This window comes from Paramisgurnus dabryanus, chromosome 7, assembly GCF_030506205.2.
Source record: "Paramisgurnus dabryanus chromosome 7, PD_genome_1.1, whole genome shotgun sequence".
NCBI classification, from domain to species: domain Eukaryota; kingdom Metazoa; phylum Chordata; class Actinopteri; order Cypriniformes; family Cobitidae; genus Paramisgurnus; species Paramisgurnus dabryanus.
In genome coordinates, this window is record NC_133343.1 from 46,758,811 (window position 1) to 46,779,844 (window position 21,034).

Consider the following 21,034-nt stretch of genomic DNA (forward strand, 5'->3'; position numbering starts at 1 on the left):
TGTGTTTGTTCCTGAGAATCTCTTATATTATGGTGCTTTGAGTTCTAAAAAGTGCATTATAAATAAAATGTATTATATTCCCTGCAGAAAAATAACAGTTAATACCAGCATATGCTGGTTGACTGGTTCAAGATGGTGTTCCAACCTGGTTTTAGCTTAGGTTTTAGCTTAAGTATTAGAAGGATTTTTGCTTTTATACTGTAGCTGGTCATGCTGATCACACCAGCCCAAACCAGCTTGACTAGGCTGGAAGCTTTGCCAGCTTGGCTAGGGTGAAAGAAGCTGGTTTAAACTGGTCCTCCTAGCCTGACAAGCTAAGACCAATTTTAAAAGGATTAACATTTTGTAGAAGTTTATCTTGTTCAGAGTGCTCAAATGACTATGATCCTGGTTGGTTGGTTACTGTTGCTTGAACTGGCCACTCTGTCCAGACAGCCGATGTTGGGTTTATTATGTCCCTACCACACTCTTTCTCCAAAGATTTTCATTTATTATCCTTCATCTTTTGATAAGCATTGTAAGTTGAATTCAATGTCTTGACACACAGAATTTGTTTACTATTAATAAACATTTATTATTATTAACACTTACAATAAATTCAGTGAGATTAACAGAATGAAGCCCGACAAATGAAATGTCTTTATTCAGTTGCTGCCACTGTCAGGGGTGATATGTACGTTAAAATTTAGGGCTTTCCCCTGGTTTTTTTCCAATGCCTGAAAAAGTTGAAACAGCGCCATTTGCGGTTTTGGATTGCATGGTCCCATTTGTGAGAAAATCATGGCCAAATTTGTGAAAAAATCATGGTCACATCACATTTACAAAACACAGTACATATTTGTAACACTTCTGCATTTTCTCTCAAATCACCTTTATTATTTGCAAAGCGTTTTCTGTTTGTTTGCGAGTCAAGTTTTCCCTTTGCAAAGCAGATTGGGTTTGTTTGCAAAATTCTGGATTTGTTTGTAAAATGTTGGCACAAAATTCGCTCCATAGAAGGGGTCCCAAATGATCAATGGCAGAATTTTTATGAAGCGGAGCAGGCCCTGGTCAGCCTGCGGGGTTAGGTTCAACTTAGGTTAACATGTATCATTGGGTAATAAGCCAACATGAAATTATATTTTACCTATAGAGGGTTTTCACGGCGCGTCATCAGCGCGGAAGACGCCATATTGGATGCACTCCGCATCACAACAGAGCACAGGCACTGCAGTATCTCCCAAACGTCGTCAAGGAAAATGGTTAATTATTGCCGTGTTTGAGGTTGTACCAATAGGACAGATTGAGAAAAACATTTGGAATATTATCGACTTCCAAAAGTTATTAAAAACCACGGAAAGGAATGCAAGAAATTATCAGAGGAGGCGCTTGTGGTTGGCAAAGCTCAGGAAAAATAGTAGTAGTGTATTAGAAATATGACTGAAGTCCATAAAGTATAAAACAATTATGCTTCTACTTGTTGTGCTTTATTAAGAGTATTTAAAGAGCCAGTAAGATGACAATTTTAAGCATCCTATCACTGTTTATAAGTCCCGGACAACAGGTTTAAATGCATGCAAGGTCAAAAAACACAGTAATTTTCTCAAAATATACATTTAAAATTACCCCATTTTTCAGAGATCCCCAAACGATTCGTGTGAAGCCGTTCAACGACTCAAGTCTGCCTAAACCCCACCTTTCAGTAGCCTAGTCTGCTCTGATTGGTCAACTGACAGAGTGTCTTTGCACAGATCACAGATCAGTCGCACAGACCAAAGATCAGTGGCACAGACCAACAATAGTGCAACATGTATTGACCTCGTGCTCAATACACATCATTCGTCATTAATCCAGGCAATAACAACGACGATTGAAACCAACATTTTACACTCATTTAAGCATTTATGTAAACTAACCGGGTCATAGCAAAACCGTAAGTGAGCATGTGTTAGCCGTTTGCTAACGTGACTCTCTGACAGTAAATTAAGAGTTTAAACAACGATATCATTCATCATTAATCCAAGCAATAAAAACGTCTATAGACATTTTACACTCATTTAAGCATTTATGTAATATAACCGGGTCATAGCAAAACCGAAAGTGCAGCATGCGTTAACCGCTTGCTAACGTGACTCTCCAACAACGACATCATTCATCATTAATCCAAGCAATAAAAATGATGATAGACATTTTAAACTCATTTAAGCAAGTATGGAGCTATAATCATACTTACAGGTTGAGGTTAGGAGACGCATGTGGTTCCAAATAAAGTGGGTACTGAACCATCTTTCATTGCCAAACGTCTAAATCCCTCCATTCAAAATTTATTTTAACCACTGATTCTTCACAGCCAGACACGTTTAGTATAGCCCTCCTTGAAAAAGTCTCCTTTGGTAGTGAAAACAACACAAACTGAAAACACAGCGTGAGCTGATGTTTACACACACTAACTAGCAGTGGGCGGGTCATAGTTTTCGTTGCAATACAGGTCAGTTTTGACTTTGGATCTGTGTGGCTCTTTAATATGTACTTTTAGTGTTTACACAAAATGTACTTACACAACTAAAATTTGCGCTGCAATGCCTTTATGCCAGTTTGCTTAATTGCTCATTACAAATTTTCTATTGTAAATAGTAAAATAGTAGTGATATAATAGTAGTAGTGATAGTATTATTTTTAATAGTAAAAACAGTTATTGCTTTTATTGTTTTACTGTGTGCTTATTTTACAGTAAAGCACTTTGGTAGGACACTGACTATTTTAGATTTGCTATATAAATAAAGCTGACATTGACATATGGGCTCGGCATGAAAACCAGGTAGTTGAATATATCGGGATATGCAACTGAAGGAAGAATCGCCGTGTCGTCACGGATCCTAGAAGAGGGAGCTAACTCGTAAGAATCTGCACCGCCTATAAATTGTAATTTCTCGAAATATCTTACATTTTCTTGTAGTCCAAGTGCTTCCGTATATGCCTTTGCATCCTAGACGCGTTTTCTGTTGTTTAGACATGTCTACATTCACTTAAATTATCCAAAGCGCACAATAAGCCAACTTAGGCATTCTTCATACTTTTGTCTTTTCATACATTGTCCATAGATTTCTTCGCTAGTGTCAACTTATGTCTGAGATTTTGTAAACTTATCAGATGTTCCTAGTTGTGTGTTTTTTCTTAGGCAATCTTTTCTTTTCAAACTTAGGCATTCTTCATACTTTTGTCTTTTCATACATTTGTTCATAGTTTTTCTTCGCTAGTGTCAACTTATGTCTGAGATTTTTACAAATTCACCAGATGTTCTCAGGTGTGTTTTTCTTAGGCAAACGTATTCTTTTCAAACTTAGGCAGTCTTCATACTTTTGTCTTTTCATACATTGTTAATAGATTTCTTCGCTACGGTCAACTTATGTTTGAGATTTTGTAAACTCATCAGATGTTCTTAGTTGTGTATTTTCTTAGGCAATCTTTTCTTTTCAAATTTAGGCATTCTTCATACTTTTGTCTTTTTCATACATTGTTCATAGATTTCTTCGTTAGTGTCAACTTATGTCTGAGGTTTTGTAAACTCATCAGATGTTCTTACTTGGGTATTTTCTTAGGCAAACTTTTCTTTTCAAACTTAGGCAGTCTTCATACCTTTGTCTTTTTCATACATTGTTCATAGTTTTCTTCGCTAGTGTCAAACTAGTGTCTGAGATTTTGTAAACTCATCAGATGTTCTTAGGTGTATCTGCTCAGACAATAATAGGTTTTCATCATTCGTCTTGTTTTCTTTGTAAGTGGCAACATATATCTGTGATTGTTTTTATGAATACAGTTTGTTTCATTTCTATAGTTTATGTAACATTTGTCAAACTCTTAAAATTAGTATTAGTTGTTTAAAACAACAAGGCAAAGTATGTTTTAGATTTACTTGCTAAATTTTTCACAGCGAATATAGCAATCAATATGCTTGAATCTGTAAACTTGTAAATCCACCAATAGCATGATGTACATAACAAAGTCTGCAAAATAATTATGATTAAAACACGTTATTGCTTAGCGCAATAAACCACATGCACAACCTTTTAACATAAAGGGGAGAGGCTGGTGTATGTAACAGCAATGATGCAATGAAACACCACAAAACAAGAGAGGCGAGGTTTGTTAAACCATATAAATTAAGATGCAAACATCTACAACTTGACAAATGTTTGAAATAGTTTGGACATGTAGCCTTTAAAATCGGTACCAATAGACAGGCCAGCTGACAGTCTTGCCTGGGCCCGGGACAAGATAATCTTAGAGGTTACTTTTTACTGGTAACAAGACATTTGGCATTATCAGATTCAGGACCCACAAATATTGCATATTATACATTGTATAAAACATTTATATAGTAGTTAAATGTAGTACTCCCTACTGAAAAATCCAGCAAAGACCAGCATAAGCTGGTAGCTGGTTTTAGCTGGTTTAAGGTGGCAGTAGCTGGTTTAAACTGGTCCTCCCAGCCTGGAAAGCTGGTCAAGCTGGTAGGGCAGCTGGTCTTCCAGCCTGACCAGCTAAGTTCAGCTAGGCCAGCTTAAAAAGTGCCTAAAACACAGCTAGACCAGCTTGCTAAACCAGCAATACCAGCTAAAACCAAGCTGGGAGACCAGCTAAAACCAGCTCACCAGCTTATGCTGGACTTAACTGGATTTTTCAGTAGGGTGACACTGTATACTGACACAAAATATCATATAATCACGTATGAATTATGAACAGACTATTGGAAATATCAGTAAAACAACTTCAGCTAATATTATGCTGTGTTTGGACAAAAAAAAATTAATAAATATTACTCCTCTCTTTAGAAATTTGAAGTAAACATATAAAATAAATAAATATTTCTCCAAACATGCACGCCTTTGAACCAAAAGCCCAGAGGGATCTTATTTTATAAAGAGCTTTCATGAAGAGCAGGCATTAGATATTTCTCAATGAATGCGACTGAGGGTAGAGCCCTGTATTTCAGCCCAAGCCCGACGAGGCCCGACCTTTTTACACCCCTCAGGTCGGGTTTCGGGCCAATTTTAATGTCACAGCTGATACGCGGGCGGACCTCGGGCTTATTTAGGCTTCTCCATATTTTATACTTTTCAATTTAATTAAAAATAACCTTTTGACAGATGATGATTGCAAAACAAACGTAGTAAGACTTTTAACCTATAGCACGAGTCCGCTATAAGCACAGCCAGCCACACATTTACAATGCAGCTGTTGCGTATTTAACAGCAGGACCTTCAAGTCACCGGGAAAAAATATTAATGGAGGACTAGATTAAAACCTTGGATACTGCGCATAATCTATGCAAACAGCATCCAAGACATAATCTATCATATATATATATATATATATATATATATATATATATATATATATATATATATATATATGATTAGCGAAGTTGTAAGATAAGGGAGGTTGCATGTTTATTCGGTTTCATGTTTATTTCGTTTCGTTTTGTAGCTATAGCCCTCATTTTTTATTTCTGCACCTGTTGCAGCTGCAAGCAGCAGAGCAACCTGCCTCCGCTTTTTAGAAATAGTGTGTGTTGATAATAAACGTTTAAACTAACACTGTGATATGCTGAAAATATATATTTTATATAGTTGTTATTATAGGCAAGTGAAGTGTTGATTTGAGAGTTCAATTCATCAAACATGTCGTCAACTTGCTGTCGGCTGCTAACCGCTTGTTGGTTATCACAAAAAAACGTTAACAAACAAAAATACTCTAAAATGTAAATAAAAACTATTTTGCCATTTAAAACAAATCTGAACTGGTTTACTTGCTGGAAGAGTAGTACAGCTGTGAAAGGAATCTGTGTAAGGAGTTATTTTTTGCTATTTCTGCGGATTTCTTTTGCAAAATCTATGCGGAATTTTGCAGAATAATTAAAAATGTTTTAAAACGATCTGAGAGAATGTGCGCTGTGAATATTACAAAACAATAAAATATTTTATAATAAAATTTTATTAAAGTATAACCCTGAATTAAACTGGACCAACATGAACCAACAGATAATGGATAATGTGCTGTCACGACCATAGAGTTTTATATAAAATACATATATTACTGTCTACAGTGTAACAGTAAAAAGAAAAGGCTTCTCATAATGAATGTAGCCTATATCAAGATAATTTCATCTATTTAACAACACAATGTATATTTATCTTGTAAACAGATTTGAAATAATAAATAATTGTTGCGTCACTTGCAATAGAGATGATAGAGATATCATTATCTTCTCCGCGGTAAGTTTTATTTCAAATTCAAGTTTTACATATTAAATATCAAATAGTTTGTGCTTTCTCTCATAAAAACCTCACAGCAAACAGCACAGACTTCTACTCACAAACACATTTCGATGCAGTGACTATATTTGCGGTCACAGATTCCTAATGGGGAGAATTAGGAATTTTATTTTCCTCTACAAGGCCTATATTTTCTTATTTTATTTTATTTTCTGAGCACCGAACTTGTGCTGAGTCTGACCGGACATTTTGAGCGTACTGAACTTAAAATTAAATGAATCAAATCTTTTCTTTATTTTTTAACAATTATTCCATAGGTTTCAGTTCTGGGCCCCCCCCACCCTGGGCCCGGGACAACAGACTCATTTGTCCCCCCCTGTCGGCGGGCATTCCAATATATTAAAAACATTTGTCAGGTTGTAGATGTTTGCATCTCAATTTATATGTGGTTTAACAAACGTCGCCTCTCTTGTTTTGTGGTGTTTCATCGCATCGTTGCTGTTACATACACCAGCCTCTCCACTTTATGTTATAAGGTTGTGCATGTGGTTTATTGCGCTAAGCAATAACATGTTTTAATCATTATTATTTTGCAGACTTTGTTATGTACATCGTGCTATTGGTGGATTTACAAGTTTACAGATTCAAACATATTGCTATATTCGCTGTGAAAAATGTAGCAAGTAAATCTAAAACATACTTTGCCTTGTTGTTTTAAACAACTAATACTAATTTTAAGAGTTTAACAAATGTTACATAAACGATAGAAATTAAACAAACTGTATTCATAAAAACAATCAGAGATATATGTTGCCACTTACAAAGAAAAGAAGATACAGGCAGATAAAGGCAGATACACCTAAGAACATCTGATGAGTTTACAAAATCTCAGACACTACTTTGACACTAGCGAAGAAAACTATGAACAATGTATGAAAAAGACAAAGGTATGAAGACTGCCTAAGTTCGAAAGAAAAGCGTGCCTAAGAAAATACCCAAGTAAGAACATCTGATGAGTTTACAAAATCTGAGACATAAGTTGACACTACCGAAGAAATCTATGAACAATGTATGAAAAAGACAAAGGTATGAAGACTGCCTAAGTTTGAAAAGAAAAGTTTCCCTAAGAAAATACACAACTAAGAACATCTGATGAGTTTACAAAATCTCAGACATAAGTCGACCCTAGCGAAGAAACCTATGAACAATGTATGAAAAGACAAAAGTATGAAGACTGCCTAAGTTTGAAAAGAATACGTTTGCCAAAGAAAAATACACAACTAAGAACATCTGGTGAATTTGTAAAAATCTCAGACATAAGTTGACACTAGCGAAGAAAAACTATGAACAAATGTATGAAAAGACAAAAGTATGAAGAATGCCTAAGTTTGAAAAGAAAAGATTGCCTAAGAAAAAACACACAACTAGGAACATCTGATAAGTTTACAAAATCTCAGACATAAGTTGACACTAGCGAAGAAATCTATGATCAATGTATGAAAAAGACAAAGGTATGAAGACTGCCTAAGTTTGAAAAGAAAAGTTTGCCTAAGAAAAACACACCTGTGAACATCTGGTGCATTTGTAAAAATCTCAGACATAAGATGAAACTAGTTAAGAAAAACTATGAACAAATGTATGAAAAGACAAAAGTATGAAGAATGCCTAAGTTTGAAAAGAAAAGTTTGCCTAAGAAAATAAATAAGTAAGAACATCTGATGAGTTTACAAAATCTCAGACATAAGTTGACACTAGAGACGAAAAACTGTGAACAATGTATGAAAAGACAAAAGTAGATGAATGCCTAAGTTTGAAAAGAAAACGTTAGCCTAAGAAAAAACACACAACTAGGAACATCAGTAACAAACCATAGGTAAAATATAATTTCATGTTTTCTTATTACGCAATGATACATGTTAACCTAAGTTGAACCTAACCCCGCAGGCTGACCAGGGCCTGCTCTGCTTCATAAAAATTCTGCCATTGATCATTTGGGACCCCTTCCACGTGATAACCATACATACACACACACACACATACATACACACGCACACACACACACACACACACACACACACACACACACACACAGCCACACACACGAACGCACACACACTCACAGCCTCTCACACATAAACACACACATACATAAACAGACACGAACACACAGACACGAACACGACAAGGTACGGTTCATATTACATTAGCTATAAGTTTACTCAGACACATCTAAAATGTTTGATTCTGTATTGTCTATAAATAACCTTTTGATGTTACAAAGCAAGAGTTTAGATCCGTCAGTCGGAATACGGAGCGGTTCATGCGCTATCAGATATAAGTTTACTCATACCCATCTAAATGTTTAATTCTTGATTGTTTATAAGAAACTTTTGATGTTAAAAACAAAAGTTTAGATCGAATACTATTTGTCATAAATCACACACGGGCGCTTCATCTTAAAAACATGACATGTTTAAAGGGGACATTCCACAAGACGTTTTTAAGATATTACATAAATCTTTGATGTCCCAAGAGTACATATGTGAAGTTTTAGCTCAAAATACCCTATAGGTAATTTATTGTGGCATGTTAAAATAGGCACTTTATGGGGCTGAGCAAAAATGCACTGTTTTTGTGTGTATCCCTTTAAATCCAAACGAGCCGCTCAGGTGGGCGGAGTCTCAAGCGCTCGCGCTGTAGAGAAGACAGAGCATCAAGGAAGATTCTCTCAAGAAAGAAGTTAGTGAGGAATGTTAAAGAGCACCTATTATGCTAATAAATTAGCACGTTAGCACGTTATTGTAATATCCCATAGTACATACATGTTATTAAAACTTTAACTAATGCATTGTGAGTCTTATAAATTGCTTACATACCTCACCGATTTCTCCCTTTCTGGAAAACGCTCAGATTTAGTTCCTGTCTCCGCCTCCCAAAATGTCTAGTGTACTCGGATTGGTCAGATGACTACTCAACTGTTATTGGTCAACTGGGTTCGGCGTGTGTTTGAAAGGTTACACCCCTGACTACGCGTGGGTTTTCCGGTTATGACTGAGATTCACACAGGCATGAATGTAAACAAGCAGTTATATTTCTCTATAAACGATGGTGTCTGTACTGCCTTACCACTTCAAGCTCGATCCAGAGAGTTCAGACGGCCGTTACGATATAAACGATCTCCGTCAATGAACGCAATTGGATTTAACTTTTTTAGGTGTCCTTAGCTCTGCCAGAATGCTAAACGAAGACGAAAATGTGTTGCAAAGACATCCAAAAGGTAATTATAACGTACTACATTACTTTGCAAACTATATGGAAACACCAAATGTAACACATAGAAAGTATTTGTTGAAATGATTATAAAACTATTTCATTTGTTAACATTATTTTACTATAGTAAACTTTATTATAAAAGACTGCTTACATACTATATCACTGTGCAAACTATATGGAAACACCAAATGTAGCAAATAGAAAGTATTTGTTGAAATGATTATAAAACGATTTCACTTGGTATTTTCTACATTATTTTACTATAGTAAACTTTATTATAAAAGACTGCTTACATACTATTTTACTGTGCAAACTATATGGAAACACCAAATGTAGCACAAAGAAAGTATTAATTGAAATGAATGTTAGTTCTACATTATTTTACTATGGTAAACTTTATTATGAAAGACTGCTTACTTATAAGTGCTATGCTTTACTTACTAGGTTTTAAGGAGAATGCAACAGGTTCCAGGGCCTCTTACCTGCGTGATTCATCATCCAGGTTTTGCACAAATTAGTGATGTTACGTTCGTGAACGAATCGTTCTTTTTGAACGAATCTTTTATGTGAACGAATCGTTCTCGTTCACGCCATCCATTGACTCATATTTCTCGTTCACTGAAATTTCCCTCCCTTCTTGAGGAGCACGGACAAATGATGCGCGGCTTTCTTTCCGCCTTCAAAGAGTGACAAAACTACGAGCCAATGGCAATCGAGTATAAGCTGTGGCCGAGCATATGATTGGCTCAACGTACTGAATGAATACGCCCTTCACTGACCGAGCCGCTGTTTTGAGTCTGAACGAACGTGAGAGAGATAGAGAGATCGCGTTCTTAAACAAACTGAATGACTGGTACAGGTTACAACCTAATGAATGAGAGAGATCGTATAGATAGCGAGTGCAACGTAAACAATCTTGTGAAAGAATCATGTGGTTTTATTTTAATAAAAGTTATAGTAACCATGTTTAGGCGGACTATTTACCTTAATACAAATGATAAGCAAGGTAATTACTGTTGAAAAAATTGGTATTTCTGTTTAATATAGTTTTATATGTCTATATAGTTTAATCCACCCTTTCACCGAACTTAAATCAGTCATCTGCGTCTGAACGAAGTCTTGAACAACATGACCGAAATTATATGATTCGTGAACGAGGATCTGATGACTGACGAACCAGAGGAGGCATGCACGGGAGTCTTTATTTACAACAAATCCAGATTAGATGTACTATGAATGTACGTGTGTCTTAATATATTCGGTAACTTGATAAAATTATGCTTAGTATTTCACAATTTGAGCTTTATTAAAAACTAATGAGTTTTTGCAAAAAGTCATTCATTGTCTTAAAACACATAATGACACACATCTTCGCCACCTATTGGCGTATATTTGTAAAATTAAGAAATGGTCACTGAACGAATCAGTGAACGAGTCTGAACGAATCATTTTGGTGAACGAACTGAAAATGAACGAGTCACCTAAATGAACGAAAATTTCCATCACTAGCACAAATTGTCTAAATCCCTACACACAGAACATTTATTGTACCGACTATAAACCTTTGAGGCGCAGGACTAGAGTAAGTTTTGTTGCATTTTTAAACCAATAACACTAAAGTATCATTATAGTAACAAAGTACCCAAAAGAACAAAAGATGTAACTTTAAAGAAAATATAGTAGTCAGTCAAAAGTTTTTTTATTTATTACAAATATATATTTAAATGCTAAACAATATACAAATAAACATACTTTAGTAACCATATTGTGCTCTTCTTTCAAAAATTGTTCAATTCCCTTCTTACAGCTATCTATTCAGATAAATGGCATATCAAAGCTTTGTCAGCTGGTGCTATTTAAGACGACACTATAAGGTTATCATCCTGTCGTGTGTTGTTCTCCAGATATGCTTGGAGCTTCCTGACCAGAATGCTGGCTTCCGACAACCCCTGCACTGAAGATGGCATGCAATCACGTCCTCCTTTGAAGGTCTTTCAAACTGTGATGCCAGGTCCATTGGAATCGGGGTTTCCTTCAGCTTATCTTCAAATACCTCATCATACACAAGCCTGATCACATCATCCACATAACTGTAGAAATATTGCAGTCAATAAATCTTTTGTTTTGATCATTTATTTCCCTGCTTCATACATTAAGTTTTTAATTATGAATGTATTTGAAATAAAACATTACTGCTTACAGTATGTCACTTGTGTGTTTTGGGAACATAGCCTTGTACTTTCCCTCTCCTGCTTTTGTTACGGCTTGGTGACATTGTAATGGATGGCTGCAAGGTACAACCTTTAAAAATATAAACAAGCAATCAATTTATTGTAAAAGTAAATACTACTTTATTTAACACAGTTACTAAAATACTTAAATACCTGCACAGCATTCCAATAAATGGGAAAATCAAGTTTTTTGCTGCAAATCTGAAATCTCAGGCTACGGACGGCAAAGGCATCCACTGATGATGGTGATGGAAACATTGTGAAACGATGCTACTGTCTGGGTTCCTATGATTATGCAGAGAAAAAAAAACTTTGTCATCATCAGTTACACATTTAAGACTGATAGTGGTTTCACTAGCTAAATACATCATATGTGTTACACACCTTTGCTCCTCATATGCCAGTCTGACTCCTTGTACTGTGTGTAATGATGTTGCATATAGGCCTGTCGCGATAAACGATAAATCGATTAATCGCACGGTAAATAAAATGAGCTCGATCATTTTTTTTAGGCCGCGATAATTCACATTTGCATGCTTGTTTGTTTTCCTTGTCTCTCTCTCTCTCTACCAAAGAGACTGGATGACCGCTCCGTGCAACGAGTGACAAGGAGTGAACCCTCGTCAGTCATTTGTCAGTCGCATGATCTGTGTGGGGAGGGGGGACTCCTGACGTAGCCTATCACAGTAGGAGTACTGAGGAGGATGAGCGCCGCGTGAGAAGTGTAGCAGGAGAAAACACTAGTTAAGACGAGAGTTGGAGAAAAAGATGGATTTACTAGAGGCTGTTTACACTTGTCATTAACATGCGTTTTTATCGATCGGATCACAATGTTTTACGTCTTTTCTGACTTTTCTGACACAAGGTGAACAGTGCTATTTTTAGCCTTTCATTGATAAACTAAAGCGGGTGATCTCCGCAGTTTCATTTTGCAAGCGTGTGAAAGTTGCGCGATCTTATTTCATCAATTGCGCTGAAAATTCAGAGAAAGCTCTAACATATACATGTAGAAAATACTGTGCAGCATGTTTACTTGCTAAACAAGCAGTGGATATAATATTAGTTTGCGTCCATATAAACTCATAATTACTCCCGCTGGCGTTCAAATGACAGTGGAGAGACTCGCCCACCGTCTCGACAGACCACCCCTCACAGTATTCAGCACAGAAGCGGTCGAAAGTGGACAAAAGAGACGGATTTAAATACCAGGTGTAAATGTGATATGTCTCTCTCGTCCACTTGTGATCTGATCAAAAACACATCTTAATACCAAGTGTAAACAGCCAAGTTTCAAAACCAAACGCTACAGCTGCAGTGTGGGAGTACTTTGGATTTAAACCTAATGACCGAGGTGAACCACTAAACCTGAACGAGCCGTTATGTCGCATTTGTGGTAAAAACGTAGCACTTATGTGGCAACACGACAAACATGCATATGCACCTAAAACGCAATCATCCTGTTATTTTGTTCATTTCTTGTGGTTATTTAAAATGTCTTCCAGTTCCAGTATTACTTATTGTTTAGAAATAAAAGTTTCTAGATCTTTGAAAAGGTGTATCTGCATTATTATAATGGTCCCGGAGCAGCAATGTTATCGTCTATCGCGATAAATTCTGAGGCAATTTATCGCCTAGCAAAATTTGTTATCGTGACAGGCCTAGTTGCATATTTGCATACAGTGTAGAAGGATGTGTCCAGCTGCGAATCTAGGATATAGACAAATAAAACAAACATGTATTCAGTCAAAAAGACATATTATAACAATAGAATAAAACGACTATAAATCGTTAGACTATTCATTAAAACGTTAATGTATTACATATTACATGGCCCAACAATAGCAACACACATTACGTGTTTACTTCGTTTCAAAATCTAAAAAAGCTTTAAGTAAATACAACAGTAAAATACATACGTATTAATAAAAACGTTAAACAAATCATCTGTACTTACAGTTTCTTGAGTTTGATCATGAGAACAAACTTTACCGGTAACAGTTTAGCTGGAACAGCTTAGCAAGTTTGTAAACACGTCTAAATAAACATCGATAAAAACGATAGTCTGCATAATTCAACATACACGTGTGTAAATATGGTACGTTGTTTATGAAATACATTATTACAACGCAAAACAATTAGCTTGCAAGCTTAGCTCTACACGCACATAATGTTAAGCTCTGGTTACCGGTAACGTAACTTACACTAAAAGGCAAATAATAAACATGAATACTTACAGCCTGTGATCCAGAAGTGCACGGTAATCCAACTTTCAGGAGGAGACGTCGTGCAAATTCAGCTTCGGTTCATGAGAAGCAGTTATTGTGAAAACTCAGTGAACAACTTCTGACTGGATTTTTCCGGAACCGTATTAAATATGATGTCCTCTGTGGAAGTCCTTAAAGTGCTATTTTGCCCTCGCATCTAAAGAGACAGCGTCTACTTGAGAGATTTAATTGCTTAAACGATGAAAAAAGAGTTTGCAAACAGAGTCAAAGCAGGGACTCCCAACCTCCGCCATTTTAGCTCTCTTCTGACTCAGCGCTCTCCACCCCCGTCTTTGAGGGCGTACCCAAGCAAAGCAGAGAGGGCTGAACTATGATAATGTTGGTCTTATCTACGTCACCAATCCCAGGAAGTAAACTGCTGCCTACAATCCGAGTGTTTTTTGTAGTCCTCGAACGTTAGAGACGATAACTCGCGTCATCGTTTCTTTGAGGTATGTACTTTTTTAATATCGTTAGCATGTACTAATACACACTTACACACAAAAGGATGTTTAAAAACGTGTATCTCATAATAGGTGCTCTTTAAGCATTATATAATTTAACAAGTTTAAAAAGTCAATCATCTGTTTTGTATACTAAATACATGTTTATCAGCATATGGGGAACATTGTGGAATAAAAAATAAAGACTTTTAGGTATCATAGTGTTTTAAACAGGCACATTGATTTTCAGCATGTTACAATAAATTACACTTCCACAAACACTCAGAAGTTTTCTTTTTGACCAAACCACACGAGCACATTTAAATGATCTGTAATAAAACAACACGTTTAATGCTTAAACTTTAGAGAAACAGATCAAATGACATGTTTAAGTTTATTGTGTACACATATTGAACACATTCGCGTTTCTGTCAGTCTATCACTCTCTTATCTTGTAACTCTTCGTATTCATTTGAAACTTGAGAGAAACATTAAACAACATATTTATGCTTATTGTGTATGATAGTAATGTCACGGTGATCCGTGTCATGTTTTGTTTGTCTCTCCGATTACGTCACCTGGACATTCACGGACTGATTCATCACACCTGTTCCCTGTTAAGTGTTGTGTATTTATACTGCTGTCTGTTTCTCACCTGTCGCCGGATCATTGTCATTGTCATTTCTACCCTGTCTGTTCCCCGTGTCACATTTTGGATGTTCCTGTGTTGCTGTTTTACTCCTCGTGTTTTGTTTCTGTTCATTTTATATTAAATGTTATTTATTTCATGGTGAACCCTGCACTTGCGTCCTGATTCCTGTTCCCAGTCGTGACAAGTAAGTGAATACGCGTTGTTCTCTCACTCTGTCTCGTGCAGTGCATTAATCCTCGTGTTCATTCATATAAACTTCACAGAAACATATTAAACAACATACCAGTGAACGGTCGCGTTGCTCTCTCTCTCTCTCTCTCTCTCTCGTTCGTTCGCTCACTCGCTCTCTCTTACTCACTCGCTCTCTCTCTTGCACTACGGTAAGGTTTATCCTTTAGAGCGTTAATTCAATCTTTAGAAAGATTATTAAAACTACAAGTTATAAGATTCTAGGGTCCTGTTTGTGGGAATACAAATTCGTTGTGCTGTCAGTCATTCTTTCTCTCGCGAGGCCTTTCATGGTTGGATAGCGCAGATGAAGGGGCGGTATCATTATAATCAGATCCCTTACCTACGTCATGCGGGGAGCGAAATCCGAATTACCTATATATTCACATGCTTGCAGAGAGAGCCTTACCAAAACAAAGTTACAGGGTTGCCATTTTTCATGTTTTCTGGGTTGGTAGAAGCACCGGGGACCCGATTACTTAAACACGGAAAAAGTCTGATTTTCATGGAATGTCCCCTTTAAATCAGAGGCGTTCTAAATCTAAAATGCGGACAGAATTACATTTGTTGTATAATACACATTTGGAGGTTAGGAGCCACGATGAATACAAACCAGAAAATGGGCGTAAAAATGTCTTAAACTTTAAAAAGTTTATTTTTAAAACCACAGATATGTGTGTGCATGTGTTTATTGCACTAAGCAATAACGTGTTTTAATCAGAGACTTGGTTAAATAATTACCTAAATCTAAAATAAACCTTTGTTTATCATCTGTGAACACGCACCCGGTTCGTTCTCTGTCACCACCTGTGATCGATCTTTAATGCACATGAACAATAGATTGCGGTGCATGAACAGATTCACAGAGTTTGTGAAGCGATTAAACTTTTATTTAGGTTAAAATAAATACCCTTTAGTCTAAAGAAAGTAGTATTGACGACCCCGGAGACTATGGCCTATACACATACTGAATATTTCATTAAATAAATTCTTGGTGTTACAGATGTCACGGAGTGACTTTTAGGGCGGAACCAAAAGTAAGAGAAGAGGTTCCGCCCGGACTGAATTCCACAAACACCGTCACTTCCGGGTATCCCCGGGGAACCCCAAATCAAGCAAAATTAACCGCTGGTGTGCAAACAACGTGGCGATCACTGACTGGGAAGTTCGTATGATTGGAAGGAGCATAAAAGGAGCATTGGAGATACAGGAAGTGTGTTGTTGTGTTTGGGAAGAAACGCTGCGAGTGAAGCGGAGGGCTGGAACACGAGTGTGGACGAGTACAGGCTGAGGCTCTGGTAGATTCGCTAAGCGAAAGGAAGGATAGGAGAACGATGATCCTAAATCAGGGTGAGAAAAGCAACATTGGAGGAAATTATACTTACCAAGTGTGTGTGCTGCATTGAAGGTCTGGCGGAGGAACGTGTCTGGGCAAAGTGACAACAATACTGCTGGGCATCCGGTGAGTCACCTGAGAAGAGAGAAACGGAGAGGAAGGAAGGTTAACAACACAGATACAGTGAGTCCACCCTATTGTCTAGATCTTCACCTGTCCACGGGAGGAAGGGAAGAGGACGTGCTAGTCCAGGAGGACAAACGTGTGATAGCTGCTCTACCTGAATTCGGCCACTGAGGTGCCATCGGTCTTAACTGGCCCCACAAGCCGATGCCGGTAAAAACTCCCTCTCCCTTGAACGAAGCCAAGAGGTGACGTATGGTTTTTCATCGTTGATACTTGCACGTCGAGCTAAAGCTATACTCACCTTGTGAAACTCGTAAGCCCAGAGTAAAAGAGCCTGTGATTGCTATTGATACTTACCTGCACGTCGAGCTAAGGTTATACTCACCTTGTGAAACTCATAAGCCCAGAGTAAAAGAGCATGTGATGGCTATTGATACTTACCTGCACGTCGAGCTAAAGCTATACTCACCTTGTGAAACTCGTAAGCCCACAGTAAAGAGCCTGTGATTGCTATTGATACTTACCTGTACATCGAGCTAAAGCTATACTCACCTTGTGAAACTTGTAAGCCCAGAGTCAAGAGCCTGTGATTGCTATTGATACTTACCTGCACGTCGAGCTAAAGCTATACTCACCTTGTGAAACTCGTAAGCCCAGAGTAACGTTTACATTACGTTCTTCTGACAATTTTCTCCTATTCCCAGCGGCTTAAAAAGCATTTCCTTTGCGTCCTCCTTTGAGTTTGTTCTCTACCGTGGTGCAAATTCGAGGAGGAAAGCAGGATTGACAATGAAAACAAACCGAAACTTAAGCCGGAGTTTAATGCGCTATGCGCATGCGTCGCCTGTGTTTAGGTACTGGAGCGTGCACGTCTCTCACAAGGATCGTAATGGCAGTGATTGACAAGCCAGAGGGCCAATCGCTTATGCGATGACCGCATGCGCAATTGGTTGATGTTTTTAAGGCCCTATCTTGTGCACAGATGACGTATATTATTATTATTACTTTCAGTGCAGCTAATAAATAGACTTTTATCATTTAGTAAAGACAGTTTCAAGTAATATTGCAAACATGTATAAAACAAACATCCTCTTTTGCACCTTTAACGCCAGATATAAGAGCGCATTCACATGTTTTAATCAGAGACTTGGTTAAAGAATTCCCTAAATCTAAAATAAACCCTTATTTTGCCAGAGCGGACAGAATTACATTTATTAAGTTTATTTTAAAACGACAGATATGAACGTGCACCCGTGATCTTTAATGGCGTGAACAGAATAATGTGCATGAAAAGATTCACGGATCTCGTGAAGGGATTCAACTTTTATTTCGTTTAAAATAAATAGACTTTAGTGTAAAGAATGTAGTATTGACGACCCCGGAGATTATGTTCAGACACGCTGTGGCTGCTGGGTGAGAACGGATGGTGAGAGAGAGAGACTCTCATAAAAACTGTCAGTCCAGAAACTGAACGTTCAAAACAACAAACTTTTTTTCACATCAATAAATATGACAAGCATTCGCGTGACAAAAAACACGCACAGGAAAACCATGTTCAAAAAACCTTTTATTTTGACAATGCGGACCATGTTACATTTATCGTAAATAAACATATACACCCTTGGAGGTTGGTGACATTAATGAATTCAAACCAGAAGATGGGCTGAAATGTCTTAAAACGTTTAAAAGGTTCTTAACGCCAGATATAAGAGCGCATCCGCATGTGTTCTCTATTGTAACCGCCGGTGCGCGATCTTTAATGGCTTGAACAGAATACTATGCATGAAAAGATTCACGGATCTCGTGAAGCGATTAAACTTTTATTTAGTTTAAAATAAAAAGACTTTAGTCTAAAGAATGTAGTATTGGCGGCCCCGGTGGTTTTGGCACAGTTCATTGCTTAAATATACACGTACTGTATATCTCATTAAATAAATTTGTGATGTAACAAGCAAAAGTTTTATTTTTGTCACAGTGACCATATTACATTTTACCACCACGGTTTTAAAAGACTCTAACTAGTTTACAATCCGCCCCTGCTGTGAATTCTCTCACGCACACAGACATAAACAGAACAGCTTCTGAAACAATGGCCCTCATTTATCAATAGGGTGTACGCCAAATTTCCAGCGTACACCTGGCGTACACCCAAAACCACGGTGACTTTGAGATTTATCAATATGGACGTTGGCGTACGGCATGCTCAAATCCTACGCCAGCTCAGGAGGTGGTGTACGCACATTTTGAGTTAGTGCAGAAATGCGCAAACAATTCCTAACACCAAAAAACGCACTGACAAACTAAAATATATGATATATTATGACCCACTGTAAAAAAACAAAAACATAGTAATTAAAAAACTTCAGTGTTTATTTTTATTCAACATGTACTTCAATGTTTAATTTGTGAGACTTTACCAAAGCATTTGATTTGTAGGCATATGTATTCCTTTAGTTGAGAGCCTGGCCGCTTTACCTGATGTTTCAGGGCAAAGCATGTGAGCGGAGCGGAGTGTAGCCTTGAGCGGTGCGGTAATATTACCATCAAAGTGCCTCTCTAAAAATTCCGCTCGCTCAGCACTGCTCGTTGAACCCAGAACGCCCTTTGATAATTTGCTAGTTCGAGAATCTGTAAAAAAGTCTAGCAATAAGTTATGGAATTCAAGCCTTATACATAAATGTAAAGTAAAAATCAAAGTTGAGATTGGACAGGAAGAAAACATTGAAAGGAAGTGCGGAGAGACTGTAAAAGTTAGCAAATATTCATCCTTGAATCTGAAGCAGCACATAGCAAGAAAGCACAAGGAAGTGCTACTAAAACATGGTAATAATGCATCAAAAGGTAAGCTTGTTACATACCATTCGATGATAAATAATTAGCTACACATATATAGGTAAGGTAAAATGCTTGTGTTGAATGGAGCCATAAATCCGATCATGATGACATGGAGACAAAATCATGGCCACGAATTATCTTTTATGCTACATTATGAACACTTCTTTTTCTTATTTAGTCTAAAGTATGGCCATAATATAAAATTTGTTCCCAATATTCAACAGTTTGTTCCTTGGAATTAATTATTATAATATTTCGTAATTACTATTACAATTATTATTACTTCAAATTATGAATTAGCCTAGTAAAACATGTGGATGTCGTGGAAACAAATTGTTAATTTGAATTATATACGGAGCTCCGTATCAAACTGGATCTTAGCTAACAAACAACTGTATGTAAATACAGAAAAACACACTACAAAAGTTACTACATCATTATAAAATATTATTTTAAAAAAACTTAACCGAACCATTAAGCATACATATAATTTAGATCTAGGCAACAGTAAATAATAATAATAATAATAATAAATTATTATTCTTCTAAATATCAATTAAGCGTCATTAATAATAAAAATAATAATACAAATATTACAAAACGTCATGCAATTATTAATGTGTCTTTAATCCCGCTCTTTAAACTCCCAAATAAACAATTCTGTTTCTTTCCACTTCCCTGGTTTCTCTTCTTTGCCGTCTTCCATGTGTCAATGTCGTAAAATGAGGGCGTGGGGGAGGTGGAGACTTGAATTTATATGGGCGTGTTATTCTAATGACGATCGTTTTCAGCCGCGGCATTTATGAAGGGCAGATACTGCTTACACCTGAATTTCAGAGGTACGCACAGGTTCATAAATCAGGCGGTGAGAGGAGTGTACGCATTATCTTACGCCAACATATACGCCCGTTTCTACGCAAGAATGATAAATGAGGGCCATTGTGTCTGATCAGATACTAAAGAAATAGACCAATAGAAAATATCAGATTAAGTTTAACCAGATACATCTAAAATATTTGATTCTTGATTGTTGACTATAAAGAAAACTTTTGACAAAACAACCGTTTATATTAAACAGTATTTGCCATAAATACGTGTGTCCGTTCCACCTAAAATCTAAAATAATACTTTATTTTTGTCAGAGCAGACATAAAAAGATTTGTTGTATAATATACACATATTCACAGATGGTTTTAAGTAGACATTAATAAAAACAATCCCAGAAGATGAGATGAAAACGTCTTTAATCGTTTAAAAGTTACTTAACGGGATATATGAACGTGCACCCGGCGCATTCTCTGTCACTGCCGGTGAGCGAGCTTTAATGCGCGTGAACATAGAGAGCGGGGTCGTGAAAAGACTCACGGATCTCGTGAACCGGTTAAAATTTTA

General features: G+C 36.9%; 1 long non-coding RNA gene across 1 annotated transcript; it reads right to left on the minus strand.

The window, feature by feature from the left end:
• Nucleotides 1–11,371: 11,371 nt before the first annotated feature.
• Nucleotides 11,372–12,184, minus strand: LOC135748444 (uncharacterized). Its single transcript, XR_012337080.1, has 3 exons — nt 12,143–12,184; nt 11,912–12,043; nt 11,372–11,828 (listed from the first exon to the last, which is right to left on the minus strand). It is a non-coding gene; the product is annotated as an uncharacterized lncRNA (long non-coding RNA).
• Nucleotides 12,185–21,034: the final 8,850 nt, after the last annotated feature.